Source organism: Oryctolagus cuniculus, chromosome 19 (assembly GCF_051225735.1).
Source record: "Oryctolagus cuniculus isolate XC-2025 breed Fujian yellow rabbit chromosome 19, ASM5122573v1, whole genome shotgun sequence".
Lineage (NCBI taxonomy): Eukaryota > Metazoa > Chordata > Mammalia > Lagomorpha > Leporidae > Oryctolagus > Oryctolagus cuniculus.
In genome coordinates, this window is record NC_142885.1 from 55730917 (window position 1) to 55743824 (window position 12908).

The 12908-nt window shown below is 42.1% G+C and overlaps 1 protein-coding gene across 2 annotated transcripts in view; it reads right to left on the reverse strand.

Annotated features, from left to right (window-relative positions):
• Positions 1-3822: 3822 nt before the first annotated feature.
• The window catches only part of REXO5 (RNA exonuclease 5), a 72468-nt gene continuing 63382 nt past the window's right edge, over positions 3823-12908 (reverse strand). The window contains exons 21-22 of one of the 2 annotated variants that reach the window (XR_016226148.1): positions 4417-4495; positions 3823-4089 (exon numbers count right to left, since the gene is read on the reverse strand). The gene's annotated coding sequence lies outside the window, so the exon portion shown is untranslated. Of the gene's footprint in view, positions 4090-4416; positions 4499-12908 lie in introns of both variants that reach the window. The other variant, XR_016226147.1, reaches the window with a different exon arrangement.

The window sequence follows — 12908 nt, forward strand, 5'->3', positions numbered from 1 at the left end:
ATGGGATTTTATTATTATTTTAAGTGGATTTATTTGTTTGAAGGGCAGCATGAAAAAGAGAGAGGGAGAAATAGAGAAATGTTCTATTCACTGGTTTACTCCCCAAATTCTGGGCCAGGCCAAAGCCAGAAGCCAGGAACTCCATTATGGTCTCCCAGGGATCCAAACACTTGGGCTCTCATCTGCTGCCTCTCAGAGTACGTGTTAGCAGGAGACTGGGTCAGAGGCAGAGGGCCAGGGTAGCAGGTGAAGCTGCTGCCTGGCTCCTTCCTGGTAATGTATCTAGGAAAGCAGCAGAAGGTGGCCCGTGTTCTGGGGCCCCTGGCACCCACGTGACAGCCCTGAATGAAGCTCCTGGTTTCGGCCTGGCCTAGCACTGGCCATTTAGGGAGTGACCCAGCAGATGAAAGATTTTTTTTTTCTCTTTTTCTCTCACTATGTAACTCTGCTTTTCAAATAAAGAAAAAAGAAAAGAAAAGAAAAAGACCCAATCTACTGCACCACAGCATCATCCTTGATATGATGGTTTTGTTCTGTTTTTCAAGCTACACTTCGAAGAGTCCTCTTAGGGGCCATTGCTGGAGTATGCTTGTAGCAGGGATGAAGGGATTTTGCTTTCTTGCTTCACCCCACCGCTTTACTTTGTAAAAAATTACTATAATATTCTGTTACACACTGGGCTTCCCCGTAACATTTCCGTTGAACAGAATGTTCTGAGACTGAAAACAGGTTGAAAAACAGTGATTTTAGTAAAGATTAGTAAACTTCTTTAAAGTTACAGAACAAGATACAGACAGGTGCAGGATTAGAATCAAGCCTTCTTTGTTCTCAGTTACATGGCGTCTCTAAAACAAGCGGATGTAGGCAGCCATTAGAGTTTAACTGAATCCTTGATGTTTGGTCCTCTATATTTCCTGGACTTCACTAATTTTTTTAAAAAATAGTTATTTTATTTATTTGAAGGACAGAGGGACAAGAGAGAGGTCTTCCATCCACTGGTTCACTCCCCAAATGGCCACAACAGCTGGGACTGGGCTGGGTTGAAGCCAAGAGCCAGGAGCTTCTTCTGGATCTCCCATGTGGGAGGAGGGGCCCAAGCACCTGGGCCATCTTTCACTGCTTTCCCAGGCACATTAGTAGGGAGCTATATTGGAAGTGGAGCAGCAGTGACTGGAACTGGCACTCATATGGGATGCTAGCGCTGCAGGCAGTGGCTTAAGCCACTACGCCACAGCGCCAATCCCTCAAATATTTTGTTATGAACTATTTGTCTTTCAGAGATGAGTCCTTACAATGCAGCATATGTGAAGGGAAGTGATTCATGGGTAAAGGGGTGAGAGGCTCCTGGTTTTGCGCAGTTGTGGATATTTACAAGGAGAGCTGTTCTTTTCTCCTTACAATATTTCTGGATGTGACCACATTACATTCAAATAAAGAGCTGAAGCTTTACCACTGTAAATTCTTGACATAAACTGATGGGTATGCTTTGGCAGGAGTGGGAAGCCTTTTTTCTGCCAAGGGCCATTTGGTTATTTATAACTTGATTCACGGGCCATACAAAATTATCAGCTTAAAAACTAGGCTGCTATAGATGTATTGAATTTCTTGGCATGGGCAGACCAAATGATTTTGCAGGCCTGATAGGACCTCGAAGTCTGACCTTCCCCACACCCATTTTAGGGAACATGTGTGCACATTGTTGAAAGGAACAGTACTTTTCCCAGAGATCTGCCCTGGAATCTGAGCAGGAATACCCAGGTGTACCACTGACAGAACAGTTTTGAAGCAACTTTGTGGAAATAACCACTGTGGACACACATTCCTCGTTTTTTTTTTGGTAATATCTGTGAAGAAATTTGCATTCAGTTAGACACTTGCTTTAAATCTGCTTGATATGGGTGCTTCTTAAATGGGAGAGTGAGATTAGGAAGATGCTGTAGTGAGTGTCTGGACTTCAGCTGTGTGGGTCACAGGAGGCAGGATCAGGGACCTGCCAAAAGTCTCAGGTACTCTATGTATTTTTCTTAGTAAGTGGAATTCAGAGTGAGGTGTGAGGTGGTGAATGCTGTTTATCCATTTTTAACAATGTTTTTATGGTTCTTTTTCCCATAACAAATTTTTCTTTGAAATAATTACTTACTTGTCCAGCCATTTGCTCAAAACAGTTGATTATGGCTCATGCAGGAGGTAAGGAGGAAAGAAAAGTCTAAAGCATTAAGCAAGCTGGGTGGTTCAGTTGTGGGGGAGGATGACATGTAGGGGAGCAGGCCTTGGTCAGGGGAGGGGTAGCATGAAGGTGGGTCTTGTAGACTGGATGGCAGGAGTAAGAAACATACCCATCTGTGATCAAGCTGGAAAAGGGTGGAGAATGCTAACAGTGACACTTAATGAGGAGCAGGGGGTGAAGAAGCAGCAGACCAACAAAACTGCCCAACTCCAGGGAACATCAGGCTCCAGGTGGGGCATCAGAACCTGTGAGTTGGGCAGTGCAGTGGCCTCGAGTCGGGGCCTGACTCTTACGTCCTCTCCTCCAGCTAGAAAGTGTATTACTAGAGAGGGATAAATACGGGGTCAGGGTAGTGGTTTGATGGGATTGGTCTTCCAAAGCTCACTGGGCTGCTTACGAAGTGTTGCCTATCTTTTCTTTTTCTTTTTTTTTTGTGCAGGGAAGGGGAACATCTCTCACTCTTAGGGCTTTATTTTGACAAATCATAAGTTGGTAAACAGGAAAGAATGTAATATGCTTGGGTCCATTAGTGTGTGGATTAGAATACTCTTGTCATTTAACAATATCCGTTATCCAAGGAGGACAGTTAGATGTAAACTCTTGAGGTAAATCATGACATGAAAAAAAATCATTACTAAAACTAAAAAGAAAAATCATTTTTTACTTCACATTGCTATAACATTCATGTTCTCTTTAGTGGGTCAAATTAGTTCTGTAGTCTTTCTATTTTTTTATTGTCAGAAACTTCTGTATCTGCCCATAGAGTCTGATTTCTTACTATTGCTGAAAACAGCATATGATGTTGGTGTCAGGCCTAGATTTCATGATTAGATTAATCAGGGAGGTGGCTGTTATGAATTTGTGAAGTTGGTATTAATGTGAGCCTCTGTCTGATGTTATTAATTATATCAATCCAGCAGTTCTCTAACATCAACTCAGTGTCCAGCAGTTCAGTTCTGATATTATCTAGGGCTAGCACAGACCCCACATTTCATGACTCATTCCCATAAGATTGACTCACTTCAGATGCCAGCACCTGGTATTGGGTATTTCCAAGTTACCCAGACTATAAATTCAGGGGTTCCCATGACCACCCTTCCCAGGTTTAATAATTCACTAACATGATTCACAGAACTCAGGAAAGCAAGATATGTAGGATTGAAGTTAATTTAACTCGGGAATAGCCATATGGAAGAGATGTATAGGGCAGGGTGTGAGTTAGGGAGTGCAGAGGTCCATGCCCTTTCTGGGTGTGCCACCCTCCCAGCACATTAACCAACCAGAAGTTTTCCTAGCCTCATTGTTACAGAATTTTAATTGAGGTTTCATTATGTAGACATCACTGGTCATTGGTGATTGAACTCTGTCTTCAGTTGCCTCTTCCCTCCCTTTAGGTTATAAGGTAGAGCTTAAAGTCTAATCACATGTTTGGTCCTTCTGGCTTGGCCAGCCCCTCCCTTGAAACTAAGGGCCCACCCTGAAGTTACCTTGTTAGCATAAACCTTGGTGTGGTCCAAAGGGGCTCTTCATGAATAACAAAAGACTCTAATATTGGTCAGGAAATTCCAAAGGTTTTAGGAACCAGGAACCAGGGACAAAGACCAAATATACATTTTTTATTATAACACATTAGTATTCCAATTTTGTGTCCTGTAAACAGTAATGGAGTAAAGCTACCTAAAGTTGACTTAGATGATAATTAACAAAGTGCATCTACTATTAATTGTTGGTATTTACTTGATGTCCAGATGCTGTGAATTGATTAGCTCCAGATTATGAGGAACAAACTCTTCAATAGGAAATGGCATTCCTAGAATGTGCTTTATTCTTGAACTTCACAGGTGCATGTGTTGTCGACCTCCCTAATGCAAGAAACAATTTAATAGGAAGTCAGATATATCTTTCAACACTGCTTTTACAAAGGTTCAGGTATACATAGTGCATTGGTTAAGAGGCTTAGGCTATAGATGCATACAGTCTTGATTTGAGTCTGAACTTTACCACCTAGTTGCCCCTTTGCCCTGGCTTTACTTCTTTCATGTGTTAAGTGAGGATAATCATAGTAAAGAGTTGTTAGGATTCAATAAGATATAGTTCATTTGAAGGACAAAGCATGGTGCCTGGTGTATAAATAAGCATTTAATGACATTTGCTATTATTAGCTACATGGCATACATAGTTAAGCTTACCTGGGTTGATTCACCAGGGAGCAGGAGCAAAATCACTTTATTCCGCTCATATAGTCAATGTATGGGACAGCGTATGAGACTGCTGGGCACAAAGTAGACAAGTTATCCATCACTTGAAAATAAAACCTGCCCTCTGGGTATCTGGGAAATACAAAAGTGACTCTGTAATGGAAACTTCCAGTCTGTTTCCAAAGCTGACCTAAAACCCAGAGATGGAAAATCTTCCTTCTGAAACACTATAGAGCCTGTATTAGTCTAGCATTGGGGACAAAGGCTAGGATACTGTTGGATCAAAAATTTGGAAACAGATCCAGGAGACATTTTTATCTTTGGCCATATGCCTTGAGGTTCAGTGACTTGGGCAAAACTACATGAGAATTTAGAAGAAAATATTTATTTCAGCCAGTCCAGATAATCTTTGAGTGTGTCAGCTGGCAAGTACCATGTTGTATGTGTTGCTTCTCAGAGAAAGTGCAAAACCCAAATCCACATGCCAGGGGCTCACTGACTGCTTGAGTCCAGGTTTCTCAGTTCTCCCTGAAGCTCAGCCATCTGGGTAGTCTACTCTGGTGAGAGAACCACTGGGGTAAGTCCTTGATTCTAGTGTAGACACTACCACCAGTTGCTGTGTGCCTTTGGGGAGATCACATCCCTTTTTTGAGTTTGAGTTCTTAACTGTGTTATAAAGGATTTAGGACTCAATCACTGTTTCTCAAAATATGGATTTGAATACCAAGATTTATTGATTTGAAAGGCAGAGTGACAGAGAGGGCGAGACAGTGAGAAATCCTCATTTGCTTGTTCACTCCCTAAATGTCTGCAACAGCTAGGGCTGGGCCATGCTGAAGCCAGGAACTCCATCTTGGCCTCACAAGTGGTGGCAGAAACCCATGTACTTAGGCCATCATCTGTCTCCCAGGAGCATCAGCAAGAAGGTAGATTGAATGAAATGATTTTCAGTGGTATATAATGACCACTTTTCATTTACTAGTCCTCTTTTTTTATATGTATTAATGAAAGCAGCACTAGCATATAACATCTGTGACTACAGGAATAATGGTCCTGAGGATGACAGAGTACATCTGACTTTGTAAGGAAAATTTACATGAATAGTAGTTGAAATGGATATGTAAGATAATAAAGGTAGTATAGGAATGACTGAAGTTTCTAAGTTGTAAGACTCAATTCCAGTGCAGTGCCATACCTTACTGAATGAAGTCTTTGTGTTAACAAGCCAAATTTAGCAAATTGACAAATGTGTATATTGCAAAAATATAAATGAGCAGATGATAGAACTACCCATAAGTAGGTTGTCTAAAACTTAAAAATATAGACATTGATAGCAGTTTCTTTTTAAACCACTTTTGTTTGCCATTTTACCTTTAACAGTTCATCCCTTTGACTTCTTTGGTGTTGGGACTCCCGGTGGTAGGAGTTTGGGTCTGACTGTTCTGTCTTGGGATGGAGGTTGGGGTGAGGAGAAAAACCTAATGCCTTAGCAGATTCAAGGCTGTGGGAGGGTGAGGTACTGTCCTTTCTCAAGAGCTGACCCACACATTACCTCTTGCTGGTAACTGCTTTGAAGGGACAGTGTGACATGTGCAGCAGGTAGTATTTTAAAATCTCATTTCATGCTCTGTTATGTTGCTCGTAATTCAGCCTCATGGATGACTTGAGGAAAACAAGTAGTGGTAGAAATGACACAGACTATTGTGGGAGGTGCTTCATTTTCAGTAAAACCCCAGAATAAAACTGAAATCTCGATTGAGTAATAGAAGCCGAGAAAGCTGCTTTCAAAGGTAGTCTGTGGTTTCTTGAGTTTTTTTTTTTTTTCTAAGCCTTAATTACCTGAAATCCCTAGACATTTTCTGTGTATCTTAACACTATTATCTTTGATTATCTACATTTGGTGATTGGTCTGTGTTCTGCAAGTGATCTTGTTTTCAATTAACTCAGTATAAAGGACCATGGATCTAAGGCCGGCGCCGCGGCTCACTAGGCTAATCCTCCGCCTAGCGGCGCCGGCACACTGGGTTCTAGTCCCGGTCGGGGCGCTGGATTCTGTCCCGGTTGCCCCTCTTCCAGGCCAGCCCTCTGCTGTGGCCAGGGAGTGCAGTGGAGGATGGCCCAGGTGCTTGGGCCCTGCACCCCATGGGAGACCAGGAAAAAGCACCTGGCTCCTGGCTCCTTCCATCGGATCAGCGCGGTGCACCGGCCGCAGCGCGCCGGCCGCGGCGCGCCAGCCGTGGCGGCCATTGGAGGGTGAACCAACGGCAAAGGAAGACCTTTCTCTCTGTCTCTCTCTCTCACTGTCCACTCTGCCTGTCAAAAAAAAAAAAAAAAAGGACCATGGATCTGGTATATCTCCTTGTAATAAACTGTTTAATGTTTCACATTGTAGTTTTTAAAAAATTGCTATAAAGATGGTTCCAAGTCTATTATCTTTTCTATATGAAGTATCACTAGTCAAGATTAGGTGAAAATAGATAGAGCTAAATGGTGACAGTGCTGTAGTCCAACATTTTTCTCCTACTCATTTTGTTAATGTATGGTGTTCTGCTCTCAGATATTTCCCATCTGAAGTGGGATGCCTTAAGTTTTCATGCAGTGTTGATTTCGTTATACATACTGTCATGTCTCCTGAGAGAAAGTCATGACTTGTGTTGTCAGGCACTTTGGGAAAGGCAAAAAGCCTTTTACTCAAGGCTGTATTTTGCAGGATTAAAAATCTCTATTCCCACTGTGATCTAATTCATTACATGTGGCACACAGTGCTTTGAGCATGTTTTGAGGTCTAAGCAAACACCTTTCTCCTTGGATGTAAAAATCATAAGCCACCTCACTCAGGGTAGATATCAGGTTTCTCTAACAGTCCATTTCTTTGGTGTGGAAATTACTCATTATTTATAGATAATGACTGATGAGTCTGGATAAATTCTAAAAGGATATGGGCAGGGGCTGTGATATTTGCCCTTGGTCTGCAGACTGGGTTTTGCAAAAACTAGAATGTGTGTTTTCCTTCTCTTCTTGAGAAATTGCCATTGGATTGATATGTCTTGGTTAAGATTTCTTGTGGGTAGCAGGACTTTTAAAGATGAGAGCCACATAAAAAAAGAATATTCTTTTCTAGTCATACAGATAACTATCTCCATAGTGTTATAATCTCCATAAAAGTATAAGCATTCGGGCCGGCGCCGCGGCTCACTAGGCTAATCCTCCGCCTAGCGGCGCCGGCACACCGGGTTCTAGTCCCGGTCGGGGTGCCGGATTCTGTCCCGGTTGCCCCTCTTCCAGGCCAGCTCTCTGCTGTGGCCAGGGAGTGCAGTGGAGGATGGCCCAGGTGCTTGGGCCCTGCACCCCATGGGAGACCAGGAAAAAAAGCACCTGGCTCCTGGCTCCTGCCATCGGATCAGTGCAGTGCGCTGGCTGCAGCGCGCCGGCCGTGGCGGCCATTGGAGGGTGAACCAACGGCAAAGGAAGACCTTTCTCTCTGTCTCTCTCTCTCACTGTCCACTCTGCCTGTCAAAAAAAAAAAAAAATTAAAAAAAAAAAGTATAAGCATTCAAGGCCACATGTTTTAAAAATGTTATAACTGAGTTAGAAGGAAAGATGTCACTAACATGATTATAGATTTCAATACATTTTCAAACCATTCTTTTCTTTTTTTAAAAAGATTTATTTATTTATTTGAAAGAGTTACAAAGAGAGATATCTCTGTCTACTGGTTCCCTCCCCAGATGTCCACATTGGGCAGGGCTGAAGCCAGGAGGCTGGAACTCCATCCAGGTCTCCCACATGGGTGGTAGGGCAATCTTTCACTGTTTTTCCCAGGCCAGGAGCTGGATTTGAAGTGCAGCAGCCAGATCTAGACCGGTACCCATATGGGATGCTGGCATTGCAGACCATGGTTTAACCCACTATGCCATAACACTGATCCCAAGAGCCATTCTTAACATATTTCCAGCACTACTTATTGTCGTCTTCTCATGGTAGAATAACCTTTCATTTCATCTGGAATCTTTTCACCTCTAAAATAGAGCCCTTTCACGATGTTGGAAAGTTGTCCTCTCATGGTGACTTCAAGTAAACAAAAAAAGTATTTAATTGAAGACTTAATCTTTAACTCCCACTTTAAAACCTCCCTAGTCAGAGTGGGCTTTTGGCCTAGTAGTTAAGAGGCCAACAGACTGTTTGGGTTCAAAGTCTGACTCTGGCTTCTCACTCCAGCTTCCTGTTACTGCAGGGATCCTAGCAGGCAATGGTGATGGTTCAAGTGATTGGGTTCCTGCCACCATGTGGGAAACCTGGCTTAAGATCTTAGCTTCTGGGGCTGGCACCATGGCATAGTAGGCTAAGCCTCCACCTGTGGTGCCAGCATCCATTATGGGGGCTGGTTTGTGTCCCTGCTGCTCCTCTTCTGATCCAGTTCTCTGCTATGGCCTGGGAAAGCAGTGGAAGATGGCCAAGTGCTTGGGCCCCTGTACCCATGTGAGAGACCCAGAAGCTCCTGGGTCCTGGCTTCCGATCAGCCCAGCTCCAGCTGTTGCAGCCATTTGGGGAGTGAGCTAGTGGATGGAAGACCTCTTTCTGTCTCTCCCTCTCTATAACTTTGCCTCTCAAATAAATAAATAAATTTTTAAAAAGAAAAAATACTGAGAAGGGATAGATAGTTAGAACTTAATTACATATGTATTTATGTGTGCATGTGGTTAGGATATAAATTGTATTTCTCACTGAAGGTTGCAGTTACAGTTTGAAAGCTAATGATCTACTTCAGGTTCCCATTTCTTAGTGGCTGAAAGGTGAATATGCAACAAAACAACAAAAAAAAAGTCATTTATAGTAGAGTGTTGTTTTTCTGAAAGAGGCAGCTTAAACTTAACTCTGTACTTTTTTATTTGTAAAGATTTATTTATTTATTTGAAGCAGAGTTACAGACAGAGGGAGAGAGAAAGGTCTTCCATCCTCTGGTTTACTCCCCAAATGGCCACAAGGATTGGAAATTTACCCATCCAAAGCCAGGAACCAAGAACTTCTTCCGGGTCTCCCACATGGGCAGAGGAACCCAAGCTCTTGGGCCATCTTCTACTGCTTTCCCAGGCCATCAACAGGGAGCTAGATCGGAAGTGGAGCAGCCAGGACTCGAACTGGACCCATACAAGATGCCAGCACTGCATTTGGAGGCTTAACCAGAGGCTTAACCTACTGCGCCACAGCGCTGGCCCCAACCTCTATACTTTTGAAAATTGGCCTTGAAAAGCATATCCTTAATATTGAGAAAGTAAAACATAGCATTATACATTATGCACTCCTATGGAACACAGTCGTGGCTCCCAAGCAAACAATCAAATATAAAAAAACATAGGTTTGAATTTAAGTTACTGACATTTGTGTCTCAATTTCCTTTTCTGTAACATGGTGATGGTGATAACACTTCCTGGGATATTATTGTTGGATTATTGTATAGGTGTTTATAAAAATGTTTTGAAGGTGCCTAGTACATAGTAAACCTTAGATAAATATTTATGGACATTATTATGTCAGAGTGGCTAGCACTGTGCATATAGATAGATTTGTGTAGTGCACTAGATACATAGTAGGTACTTGGTTTTCATTTGACTCTTTAGAAAGTGTGACTTAGATGCAGATTGGCCCTTTTGATGCCACCTTATACATTCCCTGCTTTCTGAGAGTTTCCAAGCTAAGGTGCTGACACTAAAACAATAACATCCTTCCTTTCTTCTGTTATTTTTTTATATTTGATTGTTTGCTTGGGAGCCATGACTGTGTTCCATAGGAGTGCATAATGTATAATGCTTTTGAGGCTTGCTCAAGTTGTCAAATTAGACACTTAAAAATTCAGTCAGAAAAAGTTACTAGGGGAAAAATTAATATTTTCTTTCTTGTTCTTAAATGTATTTTCTTGGCCTAGAAGAAACATATTATCAAAAATTTTTGTAGTCATTGACTTGACTTCTCTTGCAGTGAGTAGTTGATGTCAGCAAACTGATTTGCAGTGAGACAGATGACTGCATTTGCTGAGCATTGGTGGGTAATGATTCTTCCATTTTGATAAGCCTGCTGGCAATACTGAATTGTAACCTGGGTGAATAGGAGTTAATCCTGGCTGCCTGGCAAAATTGGATTTGTTATATAATTTATGGTACCCAGAAGCCCTTTTGGGAAACCTTTATTATCATTATCATGACAGTATCCATCCAGGCATGAAGATTAATTTTTGTTGATTTCAACTAGTTCCCTCAGAGTGATTCTCATAACTGAAGAGGTAGCAACTTGATGTTAAATACCTGCATTTGGCTTTTGCTTTGACACAAAATATGTTCATCAAGAACGGGCATTGGAAATCCAGAAATGCTTCAGTTAGATTTATTAATAGTGTAGAAGTTTTTTCCCCCTCCTATTAAACTGATTTAACTTCTGAAAAATGAGTCATATTCAGAGTTTTAAACATTTCCTCTTTGACTCGTCTCAGAAAAGGTTTGTTAATGCTTCTGTCTTTATGAATTGCTGCTGCAGTTCACTCGTGTCCGTCCTGCCACTGCTGAAATAAACCCAGGAGGAGTGTCAGTTTGGTTTTCCATCACCTGACACAAGTGGACTTAATTCTGTCATTGGTGGATGTCCACTGTTAAAAAGCCTGTACTACTTTTTATGACTCACTGAGAAGTCATGTGATGGTGTGATCCCCCATCCCCAGCCACCAGCGCTTAAGCTTGTAATTTTCAATGTATTGTGTTAAAACAAACTTCTAATTCTGGCCATTTTTCTTTTCAATTTTAGACCTAAAATTGGGAGCTCTATTTTTATAAAGCAGTCTCCTAGAAAAGTCACCAGTGTTGCTATTCTCTCTGTACCCCAAATATCATAACTGGGCCTGGGGGCGGGGAGAGCTGGCTGTTTCACATGGGTAAGCAGAGTGTGTGGGCCTGCCAGCCAGCGGAGGTGGAATCTGCTCTTTGATTTCCTGGCAAGTATGTCTGGCTTTGGAGGCCCTGTTGAGGACTTTGGTGTTGACCTTTTTCTTGCCTTCATATGCAACATAGTGCACCCATTGTCTCCACTGGAGAAGTGGAGGACCTTTATTGCTCCCATTTCTTACCCTCTTTGACAAGGTGCATAGTTTAACCCTCAGAAATAAAAGCAACTGTATCATAAATGAGTTTTAGTAAGTATCACAGTGGTATAACATATCACCAGAAGTGTAAAACTGGCTCTAAGTCCTTCATGCTTTAAGTGGTTAAAACCCTATTTAAAGCAAGCAGTATGCAGTATTCAGAAAAGCTGTTGGCTTTTGCTCTTCCATCTCCAAACATCTTATGTAGGATGCCTTTATGAGATGGCATACACAGTGAAAACATAGTTCAGACCAGCCCTGAAGGTGCTGAGCCTTCCTAGAGTTTTGTGTGGCAATGGTTTCAGTCAACCCTTGAACTTATACTCTTCCTAAAAAGAGGCAGGAATGATTTCCATTAACAATGTGAATTTTTTCCAAGTAACTGAGATGCAGGTCGAAGAGAGACATGACTGATTGAACATCTGCCTATTTCAGCTTCAGATGTCTGGCTTTTGAGGTGAAAATCAGTTTGTGAAGCGAGGAGAGAGTTAGCTGTGTACTGCTGTCTGAGAAGCTGTGTTGTAGCACACTGTCTGAGCAACTGAAGAGGTAGGGAGTAGTTAGAGCAATGAAACAATTGCTGCCTTCCTCTTCTCTCTGTAGGTGGTAGGGTGCTGGGAATGGAGGGGTCTAAGAGAAGCTGGACCTTCAGAACCACTCTGGAGAGGTGAAACTGAGTTCTGCATCCTTAGGACTCAACTCCCTTTACTGCTGAGTATTTGTAGCATCATCATTTAATTAAACTGGTATAAATAGCTAACATGCATTGAATACTAACTGCTGGGAAAAGTATTAAGCTTATTAAATTCTTAATTTATTCAATCATGAATTAATACTTTTCATAGTGATACACTAGTGCCTTGTACGGAAGGCATGTTCAGTTATCTGTCTGTGATTAGTATTCATTCAACACATATTTATCAACCCCTTGCTATCTGCTAGCTTAGGTGCACAAGATTAAAGTAGTGAAGAAGACTGGTAAGGGGTCACCGGCTACAGTGCCAGCATCCCATATGGGCATCGGTTCAAGTCCCAGTGCTCCACTTTCGATCTAGCTCTCTGCTATGGCCTGGGAAAGCGGTAGAAGATGGCCCACATGGGAGACCTGGAAGAAGCTCCTGGCTTCTGGCTTCGGATCGGTGCATCTGAGGGATGAACCAGAGGATGGAAGACCTCTCTCTCTCTCTCTGCCTCTCCTTCTCTCTCTTTGTAACTCTGACTTTCAAATAAATAAATAAATCTTTTAAAAAAAAGGTAAAATCGTTGCTACTAGAGGATACAGATGATAAATAAGTTATCAAACAAGAATTTCAGGGACTGGTATACCCTGTGAAGAAATAAAATAGTGTGCTGTATT